Source organism: Neopsephotus bourkii, unplaced genomic scaffold, assembly GCF_033783945.1.
Source record: "Neopsephotus bourkii isolate Nb327-2 ecotype Australia unplaced genomic scaffold, CSIRO-AGI_Nbou_v1 NB_259, whole genome shotgun sequence".
Classification (NCBI taxonomy): domain Eukaryota; kingdom Metazoa; phylum Chordata; class Aves; order Psittaciformes; family Psittacidae; genus Neopsephotus; species Neopsephotus bourkii.
In genome coordinates this window covers 240,715-253,668 of record NW_026900768.1, presented here as the reverse complement: position 1 = coordinate 253,668, position 12,954 = coordinate 240,715, and the positions used below count along the sequence as shown (strand labels likewise).

The 12,954-nt window shown below is 36.2% G+C and overlaps 1 protein-coding gene across 3 annotated transcripts in view; it reads right to left on the bottom strand.

Annotated features, from left to right (window-relative positions):
• GABRA2 (gamma-aminobutyric acid type A receptor subunit alpha2) overlaps nucleotides 1-12,954 on the bottom strand; it is a 59,807-nt gene that overhangs the window by 42,708 nt on the left and 4,145 nt on the right. The gene's annotated exons all lie outside the window — the stretch shown is intronic.

The window sequence follows — 12,954 nt, the reverse complement described above, 5'->3', positions numbered from 1 at the left end:
TCACTTTGGAATGGCCAAGGAACTTTAGTAATACATACATAATACAGGATTTCACCCTCTGGCTAAATACTACTTTTTCTAAGCTGAATCAGGCACTGTCACAGTCCTTATTACCCTGCTAATTATTTAATGAAGATTTGGGTAGCACACTAGAGCCCACTGAGGTCAGTGAAAAGGGTTTCCCCTGGTGATGGCAAATGTCAGAGGAAGCCTTTGGAGAACGCTTTTCTCTGTGGTCAGCCATGGCAAAAAGCGTTGTCACCTTGGAGCTGACAGAGACCGGGATGATGCCCTGGGAAGAACAGTCTTGCTTCTGCGGCAAACATTCACTGTCACTAAAGGTCAGCATCTTTCCAAGGCTTGCTGCTATCAGAGCAAAGTATGAAATTCACACATTCTTAAGTCTCATAGACTGATGGAGTTCATCTAGAAATCAACAGATTTAGGAAAGCATTGAAAATTATAATCCTTTCAGACAGATTAATTTTACTGTCCATGTATAGTGCCTGGTTACTACAGTCCAGGATTGTAGAGTCATTAAAAATGAAGCTACAGTTCTTTTATCTTTTGCTAGCCTTGTACTTTGCATTCAAGCATGACAGGAACCAATGGCAGAAAAAGGTAGTGCCTTTATTTAATAGAGGCATGTATTAGTGGGCACTCAATACATTTTTTGCAGCAGTAGCCTCAAATATATTTTTAATAGGTAACGCTTTATGAAATTCTGTAATAGCATTCAGGAGATTGTGACAAACTGTTAAGAAAACTAGGCAGCATTCTAATCCTTCTATCAACCAGCCAGCATTTCTTATTTTAAGCCAGGTGAAATAACTATGAGATATAGGAAATTAATATTTATCCAGACTGCCCTAATAGCCTCAAAAAAAGTTAGCATGGACTTACTAAAATCAGCAGGAGGCTGTGTGTATGATAATACCCCAAATACTCAGGGTGAATAAGAACAGTTAAGCATACCTTATATTTCCCTGATGCCCACAGTTGCTGAAATGCAGGGAAAGAAGGAAGAGAGGTACAGGGTTTCAGGTACAGCACAAATCAGACTGACTGCCAAGCTACCTGGGTTTTTTTATTCTTAACATCTGTTTGTTTGGCAGGACAACCCATGGGCTGGTCATGGATAATAAGCTTCTTACTAAACAGGAACCGTGACAAGGCACGAGTTCATGGCTTGAACCAACAGAAAATCATATTAATACTCCAATTCAACAAGGACCCCCAAATAAGCAAAAAAATAGTAACATGGACAGTAAGGGGGCAATCTTTTTTTAAATCCCATTTTAACATGTTCCAGAGTTGTCAGTTACTCTTCTGTCATCTAGTTAATAATAAAAAAACAAGGTCTTAGATTAAGACTGTGTAATTCGCCTGCAGGAAGTATACTGTAACACTCAAAAAGTCCCACAGCTGAGTCACTTGAATGTCCCCAAGCTACTTTACAGATAGCAGTGTTTCCCAGAATCTCCTCTAAAACATATTCCCAGGATACTCCTAGGGCTTAGATTAAGCAGCCTCAAATTTGTCTTTTATGGTTGCCTGTGACAAGAGAATTCCCCTCTGGCTGTTCATGGGAGCATCATGGGAACATTCAGAACCTATCAAGCTGCTGTATGTGGAAAAGCTATATGTTTGAAAATAGAATCTGCTTTTAATATTAAATTAACAGGCTTGGGGGGGGGGGGTTAACAAGTTAAAAATAAAGAACAGGTGTGTTTTTTTTTCCTTTGAAGCAATGCCAAATATGAGTTTAATTGGAACCCAGTTTCTTAAAGTGCATATTCTTCTAAGCAGATACGAAGGCTTTGTGAAAAAGCAGACAGCATCTACCACAGAATATTATTTTAAAACAACTGGTTATTTTAAAAATAGCATATTATGCAGTAACAAAAAGATTATTTGTTCATTTTTTAATAGGCAACTAAATACAAAATGGCTGTTAAAAAAATAAAGAATTCTGACAGCTTTTAGCACCCAGCAGATGGGAACAGATTATTATGGATGTAACCATTCCTTTACCTCAAACAACAGGCATTTATACTTCTTCCTTCTCATATTTATTTCTTTATTTTTCCAGGGGGAAAATATCTTCCCTTTTGTTCAGAAATCGCATGAAGTAATGCAGTACCGAGTTAACATTTAAAGAGCTAGTAGAAAGAAGTTCCCTGGTATTCAGTTAATACTATGGACACTGATAAGGCTAGTGCATGAAGTGCTATGGCATGCCCTCAGTATGGTAGAGGACTTTTATCAACACTCCATTGAATCTAAGGCTCAGAGTTCTGGTTTTCCTTATTTATATATGCCACACTACAACTGCTTCTCAGCTTCCTCTCATCCAGAGGAACTTATTCCTCATTCAGTGAGCCTATAAATTTTGAAAAAAACACATAAATTACTTCAAATAATAATAAAAAAGCATCTACAAGAGCCTTTAGATTGTCAGTCAGAAGGAAGCATCTAAAACATTAGGCTGTTTCATTTAGAGCAGGAATTGCCCCTTCACCCCCCCTCTCAATTCTTAGACAAATGCAGACTCTCCATTCCCTTTCTTCTCTCTAGTCTCCTGCTAAAAGGCTCATATGCTTGAGGGAATAGAAAAGGATGTCTCTAATAACACCCAGTCTCCTGATGGAAGTCATCTGAAGAACCTATTATCTTAGGACAACTGAAAATTAATACAAGAAAGAAAAAGCAGGGAATGTGCCAGAAGACAACTGGATGCAACCTTTAAAATTAAAGCAGAAGAAGGTGTTAAATGCAGATAGGTAACTCCAGGAAACTACATTCACATGAAAAATCACAAATGCTAGCAGTCTACAAACACTCCAAGGAAAAAAAATAGAAGTTTCAAAAAACAGCTTGTTTAGAAGTCATCTTTCCAGGTGGACTTCTGTATAAACCTCTCCACTCAAGTCAAATCTGTGTTAGAAATTATGTGACCTGTAAAACAGGATCTGTTCCTGGGGGCTTGGATCTGTTCCATTACCAATAGCAGATCATACCTCCCAATTACTTCACCCTCATGTACCTTTTGTATTTACTCAGATACAAAATTTTAGTGTTGCTGCTGTGAGAAAAGCCATGAGGTACATATAATGGACATGTAGTTCTACAGCACTCATCAGTTTTTAACTTTTTCTGAACTGTATGTGTCAGAACAGAGTGAAGGTCAGTGGTCTGTGCACTGAATCTGAACTGCAATCAGGTCTATTAGTTATAACACTACAAGATTACGAGATTCCTAATTTACAGTTTGTAAAAACACAAATTGAGCAGATGGAATATGGGGAATCCATGTTTTTACCAACCAAATTACAGATTAGAATGCATGATTTCTATTGATTCAACACAAAATGCATGTGCTGGACCAAATATATAAGGGCATAAAAAAAATAAATGGAATTCGGTCAGATGCAACTAAATCCAACCTCACACTGCAGCTACACAACTTTAATAGTGTTTCATGTCCTCTGATGTGCACAATAATCCCAGGTAAGAGGGAAATTGATTTACACTGCCTTCACAGAGTTAATTGCTCTAATTATTAAATAGCCCTCACATATGGCAAGGAATCACAGAATGTAAATTGAGAGCCATGTGCTGCAAAGTAACCACACAAATGGTTCCCAAATAGCAACATGACTTCCAGAAGGTTGGCAGAATCATACTTTAGTGAAATACAGACAGTTTCAGAAAACTAGTGCTGACATACTCTGCATTATAACGCAAACTATTATTAGGATGACAGTAGTAAACAAAACTTCCTTTCACTTGTGATTGAGTGCTAGCCTGAAAAAAAACAGCTATAAAAATGTGTTTAAAGATTAATGTCAGCATATTAAAGTGCTTTGATTCTTATCATTAAAATTTATTAGACTTTTGACAGTATTAATTCAAAATCTTCTGCTGATGCTTTAATTTAGCATGCTGGTGAATCGTACAGCAACACAAAATGTTATCCACTATAGCTGCTTCTTGAGACAGATGACTCATTTTTGAAAAGCATTAACATCAGAAATATAAATACATACATATATCATAATGACAAGAACTGTTTACATTATTCTACTATCAAGTTTGCAAAGGGTATTTGAAAAAACTCATTCATCTTAATATGCCAGTTGTTAAAAGCAGCCAGTGTTCGGTATTGCCATTTTGTCTCCCTCCTTCACTCTCCATCTCTTTCGGTTTGCCCTTTCCCCTGTTCCTTGTTCAGAGTGGGTTTGTTTGTTTGGTTTTTTTGCCTTGGCTTGTATTATCCTAATGCTAGTTTGTTGAAAACAGTGTTATGTTTTACTTCATGTCTGTTTCTTGGGAGTCTTTAGAAGCTACTGTTAGATACTAATAGTAGCCACTAATATGAGCTGCTAACATCAACAATTAGTAGAGACCAAAATACTGTAAAAGGCAAAGCAGATGCATTTTTAACGTACAGGCAATTACAATGTCCTTCTCCATGATCCTTGTTGCTGAAATACCTCTCTCCACACACCACTAATTCTAAACATCAGATGTACTAGACTGTAAGTTGAAAAGGTTATTGTTAAGAAAGGTCACAAAACGGTGGCACTGCTATTCTTGCAGGAATATGTAGTCAGGAATACTGCCAGAAGCAACAGATCTATCTCAAACCACTCAACACCACCAATATAATTACATTGGCACAAAAGGAATGCCATAAAATCTGTAGGTAGAGAAGGCTCTTTGTTTTCTACAGCTGCATCTACATGTCACAGTATTTGGGGAAAGCTGTGCTTAGATGGAGTAAAATAAATTCATTACATTTTTGTCAAGTAAGAGTTGGGCATCTTCTAGAATGCATCAAATAGGTATTTAGAAAGGGAAAAGACATGAAAACAAAAAAAAATTAACACCTCCATCAGGACACTTCAGAAGGGCAGAGTTTAGAGGCTCCTGAGGAGGTGTTGAGCTCTAGGATACAGCGTTGTTCAGCTTTTCAGTTCCCTGTACCCTGTCCAGCAATGACAAAGTAAACTAAGAATGATTCTATGAAGTACAGTGCCCCTCCTTTAAAATACTGTCTTTTCCCATATTTAACCCTTTTCAGAACTCCAGGTTATGGTGACAGTGGGAAAAATGTGGCTAGAGTCACTTCATTAGTCAAGTTCCCGGTTTTGCTGAATGTTAGAAAATCCAAGGTGAACACCATAAAAAAAGCTTGTCTTCTGTGTTTTTCCTGATCTTTCCCATCTACCCTAACTCTTATTCATGACAGTGGACTCAGGAGTTGTATAACGCTGCGCATCCTGCTGTCCATAGGCAGTCTAAACCTTTCATTTACACAGGTATATTTATTCATCTGTGTCTTCCAGAACTGACATTCTAATATTTTTTTTTCACACTTGCCAACTGAAATGGAAAAATTCAGCTATTTTCAATGTCTTGCTGGTTGTAAGTCAAGAAATCTTATCATAAGTTTAAAAAGCACCTTTGGAAGGTCCAAAGCAGAGACAACTCTGAAGGCAGATCAGGTTGCCCAAAATTCTGTCAAATTTTGAGTGTCTCCACAGAAGTTCCACCACTCAGCAGTCATTACATCTGCAACTGTGTTGAAAATCACCATCATTTGCCTTAGTTATGACCCTGCCTACTACAGCTAAGGAGGCGGGGAAAAAAAAGTAAAATTTCTTCATTATTTGTCATTTTAGATTCTGTCTCATAAATAAAAGATAGTATTGTTACATCGTTTTCACTACAATCAGACCTTGAATGGCGTAGAAGCCTGTCCTGCTATGCAGAATAAAATACATAGTAAGAGGTGTGTCTTACAGCAGTTTTCATTTATGAGGTGCTAAAATACAGGAAATAAATACATATTTGCCAGTAGAGCCTGCAAGAACTCAGTTAAAAAAAAAAAACCCAAACTTTTCTACACAAAGAAGCTGTAGGAGTTCTGCATGTCTACTTAATCACAAGGTTTTAGTTTCCATTACAAATAAAATGTCAAAATTTGACAATTAATTGTCTTGAAAGTAAGTTATTCATTATTGGACAGGGCTTTGAGCAACCTGCTCTAGTAGAAAGTGTCCCTGCCCTTGGCAGGGGGGGGTGGAAACAGGTGATCTTTAAGATCCCTTACAACCCTCACCATACTATGATTCTATGATTATTTGCTTAAATATTGGTTGTTGTCACATGAGCAGAAATACCATCACTAAAACAGTGATGCCTGCTCATATCACAGTATGCTGTAACTACCTTTTTCTTTAAATCAAAATACTCCTAAGGTCTATTTTTCCAACTCAGTGAAGGACAGTGTATTCCAAATATTGCCTAATATGTCTAAACCTAGGAATTCAAAGAGCATTAATGCTTTTATTATTGCTGATTTAATAGTTCATCATAGAATCAGAATAGTTAGGGTTGGAATGCAAATTCAGATCAAAAAGTTCCAACCCCCCTGACATGGGCAGGGACATCTTGCACTAGACCATATCACCCAAGGCTCTGTTCAACCTGGCCTTGAATGCTGCCAGGGATGGAGCATTTTCTTCACCAAAATTTCTTAACATATTTAGGTGATTGTACAATTGAGATCTCTATAGCTTCCTTCTTACTTTCTTTAGTTATGACTCTTTTTTTTGGTATACATTATTAAAGAAATATTTGAAACATAACTTTCTGTGTGCCTCCTATAGAAAGGATATGTGAAACTGTGTACTCCATGACTACATCAAAGCAGTAAACATTAAAGAATTTCCCTGATACTGTTTGTAAGTAGAATCATAGAATCATAGAAGTTCAACTTTTAGTGTGAGCCAGAATACTGTTAATTTTGCATTACAAAATATGTCTTCGTTGCTACCGAATGGCCAACTTTTTTTTATCATTGTAAGCAAGATATACATTGATTTCTGTATTTTAAAATCACTTTTTGCTTGGTTAAAATACACTACTAAAACCCCATTAAATCCATTAAAATCCCCCAAAGATATCCTGGATGAATTTTTTAATGCATTTAAACATTTCTGAAAACGTTTCAGATTTAGATTATTTAAGTAATAATTATATTTCCATATTCTGTCATTTCACAGGGGTAATAAAAATTTTGGAACTATAATATTGTAGTCCTTTGGTACCTGGCTCTTAAAACTAGTCAGCCTGAGTGAGAAGCAGCTCTGTATTTTGGATAGCAAACTCATTGCAAGATTTATGTTACATGGTAAGAGGCCTTAGTGGGAAGCAGTCAACAGCAGAATACCTTGGGTATCAGCAAGGACACTGCTTTTCAACGAGTTTCTAAATAACCTAGAATAAATTTATCATTGAAATAAGGCAGTTTGTCTCAGCCCATCAAATCTGGCTGAAAAATTAAACAATCCCAACAGTCTGTTTTACAATGAGCTTCAATAAGCTCCACAGAAATCTGCAGTATCTGCTTTCACATCTTCCTTGTAGCTGAGATAAAAGTAAACAAAACCTTAATTCAGCCATGGTGTCATCAGCAGTATTTCAAACATTAGAAGCAAATGTTGATGATAAGACAGGAAGAGGAAAAAAAATAAATAAAAAAAAAGAATATACTGAACAAACGTGTTCAGCGGACTGGGAGATCCTTCCAGACAAGCTCCTTTATAGGCATAAACTTTACAGTAAAGCATACAGATTTTTGTTAACTGTGGTGAAGCATAGCATTTTACCTCTTTGCACAAATGCAATACTCTGCACAGTTGCAACATAAATTTTATTCTGATATTTTCACTATTGATTTATCCACAGACTTCCAATAAATAGATACATACATACATACATACATACATACATAATTTTTTTTTAGATCCTCAGCCACTATCCTATCCTACAGCATTTGTGCTGGTTTGTTCTTCAGTATCACAACAGCTTCTGAGGGTTTTTTTATCCTTCTACTTTCCTAATGATTCATTCCCCAGAATGCTTATAACTACTGAGTTAGTTCTGTTCTTGGATTTTAACACCATCTGCATGCCCTGGATAACTAATTAAATGAGATTTTCATATCCTCCTCTCTATTGCTTTTCCATTTTTTACAAGGAATGCTTTTTGCCAATATACATTATCCACAACTCATAACATAAATTAATCGGAGTTTCCCACTGACTCTTCTGAAAGCACTGTTACAGCCAGATTCCATGTGACCCTTCCAGGTGGGCCCAAAAGTGAGCATACAGTAGTTTAATCCTTTGCATCCCAGCATAACTGCATAGATAGTGGGCTTTCAGAAAATGCAAGTGCTGCTCTGAATTGCTCTGCACTAGCACTGGGAGAGAGAGATTACGATTTCCAAAAGATTAAACTAGAGCAAAGAAGGGCTAAGGAAGCAACAAGAACTCTGCAGGGGACCTGCATCTTTTCCTTTCAAAACAGTAACAAAAGCTTTCATCTAGTGGTCTACAGCAAAAATAGTCAAAGGACCTTTTTCTAGGGTATTCTGAATGTGTATTAAGTATGATGAGGCTGACAAACACTGCTAAGTTTTGAATGACTAGCTAGGGGATTGCTGCAGTTACAAACTCTTCTACAGCTGATTAAAACTCTGAATCACAGAGACATATAAATATACTGTCCTAAATTTAACATCTTCCCAATTATAAGCATGTGATCATGGCCTTGTTTCTTGGCAACTGAAGAGATACAACTCTTTGATAAACACATACACATACATATGTATATATAGCTCTCCTGATCTGGTGAGGAATGGGGGAAATGTTTTCCATGAAATAAATTACTGTTTTCTTTTAGCTCATATTGGTAAATACGTCATACAACTTTTTATCCCGGAGTCTAATACTCTGTGCTACTACACCAATTTTATGCAACAATATATTCAGTGCTGCAAAGATAAATTATCATACCCTTAAGTACGCACTGCTCATCATCTCTCTGATAGTAATAATCCTCGGTTCTCATCAGTTTTCCTGCTCAATTTATTTAGAAAACATTGTGGAAAAAAAAAAAGGTTTTGGCATTTCTATAAGTGAAACACAATGGAGATTCTTGTTTAAAGCAATTAGAACATCTGAAAGTTATCTTGCAACAGAGATGAATCCTTCAAAATGGAAGCACAGTGGTATTTAGTTTTCATCTACCTACTATTTGATCTTCCTCAGTTTTCTTAATAACCCAAATTCACCTCCTTGGTTACAATAAGAATGCCATTCCAGAAGCTGGTGAGACTGACCACAGTTTGTGGAAAGATCCTCAAGTTGTATAAATTTGCATAGCTCTTTCCGATGTTAATGTAGCATCTCAAAATCTGGCCTTCAAGCTGTGAGGCCCAGTCCCGTGTCTTTGTAACTTCCCTCTGTGGGGTTTTGGGGTAGAGGGTTTGGTTTTTTTTCCCCCCCAAGATCTGAATTTTATAGATCCTAAGTCTTGCACTCAATTATATTTTATAAACTTGGGAGAGCAGAACAGACAGACCTTCTATAGCTGATGAAAATTATCAACTTGGTCTACTGAAAAGTGTCCCGTGGTGGGGTTTTGGAACTAGCTGACCTTTAAGGTCTCTTCCAACCCAAACCAGTCTATGATTCTATGAATTTCAAACATGAGAAAGCAAAGCAGGCTGAATAGCTTATGGTAAGGCTCCTGAAGTATTCAACATGATATCAAAAACCTAGCATCATCCCCATTATTTCTCCTTTCCTTCTTCATCTTTAAAAAGAAACTACCATTTTAAAAATTATATATGTTTTTGCTGATATACCTAATACACAAGAACATCAACATATTAAAGGAAGGGACTGCCTTAACATATGTCACTTTTTCCTTTAATTGTATCTGTCCATGGTGCAGAGGAAAGCAGACAGAGCAGACACATAATTCAATCACTTCCAGATTGTAATGCAGCTGTATCTCAGTTTCAACATTCTACTGTCCTATTACTTGAAGATCTAAACTCTTTTGGTCTCTTCCTTAATTTTAGTGTCCATTGTTTTGTGAATTTATTTTGCTATAAACTAACAAAAATCAAAGGATTCATGGTAAAGCACTAAGTGTCTTGCAAACATTACAACAAATAAATAGAACAAAATACCTTCATGATTTTGAAGAAATTCATGCACAATCAAACTCTTTATAACTTGTAATTTGCACAGCTGTATTTCATGCAAATCAGTGCTAGTGACATGGGGAATTTGTTTTGAAACTGAACTTGTAACTTATTTTGATGTCTCAACAGAAATAGCATGGAATGTTTGAGTAAAATAGCTTATGTCAGAACTGAAAGTGCAGTCAAGAGTGCTCCGGTCCTGTGCTTAGCATAAAATGAGTACAGAGAAAAAAATTATCTTCCCTTGAATACTCTCATGCCTACCCATATCAACATAGTAGGTCAGGGTATTACCTAATTCATATGAGATATCCCTGGATTTAGGGGACAATGCAGTGCCTTCTCTTGCCTGCCCGCACCTATTTGCAGGCTATTTCATCACTAGAGGGTTCAAGGATCCCAGCTCCTAGAACTACCAACAGCCAACAGCCAAAACCTGTTTATACAACAGAGCTTCACCATCAGTAAAAGTTAAAGCTTCCTTAACAGTCTATAGAAAATAGTATTCAGTTCTGAATTCTACTGATGTCTCAGAAGAACGTCAAGTTACATACTGGAAGTAATCACACCAAGTCTGCCAGTAAAACTAATTATAAATTCAAGAACAAATTCCCAAACAGACAATTACTTAGTTGAATCTATCCAGAGTCTTTGAAGGAGCCTATACATTTTTATTTGGTTGGTCAGTAACTACATACAAAACATTTCTGTTTTTAATAGAATGTTTGACTCCACCTAATGTTTAAAAGAACAATAGTTCTTTGCAATGAGCTGAATTTTTGCTGTAAGTCATCTCTAAAAATGCATTTCACAACAAATGAAAGTGGGCTGGTGAAAAACTCTTTCTTTCAAAAGACCTTAGAAGAACCTATCTCAGACCCTGGCCTATTTCTGTTGCAGCACTTTAGGTCAGGTGATCTCAGTCCTAGTGGTGTAGTCAGGATAATGCAAGCTGCTATGCCAAAGTAAATGCTGTACTAGTTTCAGTTAAATCATTTCAGATTCATATACATGCAAGTGGAACAGAACTGAGACTAAGTATATTAAATTAATGACGTGACATCAAAATGCAGCAGTCTATACAACAACACTTTTAGAAACTATGAGGACTTACTATGTACAGAGTGTTAAAAAAAATTACGAAAAAATATTAATTCTTTCAATTTTTCTTTTTAGAATACAGGTTAATAGAGAAAAAGGAATAAAGTGCTACAAAATTCCTGAAATGTGAAATTCCATAACTGCTAAGCATTATGTACAAAGGCATCGTTTGGTATATGTCAGATCATGGATTATCACAACTGGCTTTTATGAGCATTCTTTTGAACTACAAGAATTAGCCCATCCACCACTGAAGTATTCTTGCAGATTAAGATTAATGTATCATGAATCATCATGGTTTAATGTGCATGACACAGTTTCATTTCACACATGTTCTGCATGGGTTGATTGCCATGCACACCAACATCAAACAGATGTTAATTCTTTAGTTTTTATGCTCCCAAAGTATATTTTAATTACCTAGGAGGCATGACAAAGAAAAGGAGGGAGGCATTTTGAATTAGATTTAATAGAAAATCTAAAATATCCATCATAAAAATAATTTTTTGAATTATTTTCAACAGCATATATTTTAATATGAAAAAGCATACATTATATGAAAAAGAACTGCAGACTGCTCTTATTAAATGGCATAGTCCTTATGGTAAACAAGGACAGAATTCTTCATTATTTTTCTAATAAAACCCAGGATTTTAAAAGCTCTGTCAACTAAACTTGAGCTCTGTTATATAAAATATTTCTGCAAGTCACCTGCAAGGCATTTGTATGCTCATACTATATCTAAATTTTAAAATTCGGGTATTTTGCAAATTAATTGAATCCCTGTGTAAAACAGCACTATAGAAATTCTCACATCAAGTCCCTTTCTGTGGATCACCTAAATTAAAAAGTCCTTAAATATAAATTATTTCATGTTTCCCCTGTGCAGAGTCCAGAAATGGAAATAAAAAGATATCCTAGGTTAAGATTAATGCATATGAGAAAGTGGTTTCCAGCCAGTGCCAGCTCCCACTTTTTGCTGTGTCAGCTGTAAACCAAGATTCTCCGGAACCAGAACAGCAGCAGATCCACAGGTCAGGATGAAAGATGGTCAGCTAAAACCTGTGAGTTTTAACTAATTCCTGATTTGATCAGAGTTGTTAGAGCAGGTCTCTAGCTTTGGGCCTGATCTTACTGAAATCAACAGGAATAGAAATGGCTCCCAGGGATTTTGCACTAAAATCAGTTTTAGCAAGTTAAACAGTCTCCAGGTTGAAAATGACAATTACCAAAACTGTTACAGATAATAACAGTGTTCTATTTGATACATGAATATTTACATTGGTTAGCATCAATATCAGATAAACAATAATAGATAAAAGATTATCAAACCCAACATATTCTGCCCCTCCCCATACCACAGAGACCTTTTTGCACAGTAATTCTATAATTCTAATTCTTCCAACACCAAACAAATTGCTTAAATTTTTTGCTTACATATCTACATGAGCCAGTGTACAGCTTTGAAATGAAAATGTGAACTGACATTTTGAGAAATAACTGACAGTCATGGCACAAGAGTGCAGTGACCTCTACCCTCTAATGTTCCCTTGTTTCTTTTGGTGTTCTGGGTTTTTTTTTTTTTAATGCCCAAATATGTGCAAGGTACCCAGAAACAAAATGTTATTTACCAGGAAAACCTTAATTCCAATGAAGTAAAAAATACAACATTTCCATTGAATTTACTGGAATAAGGAATGAATCTAAAATGTGGGTTGTGCACACACCACACATAACACTTGTGCAGATTTCTGAAAACATACATTCATCGCATTGCAGGGAAT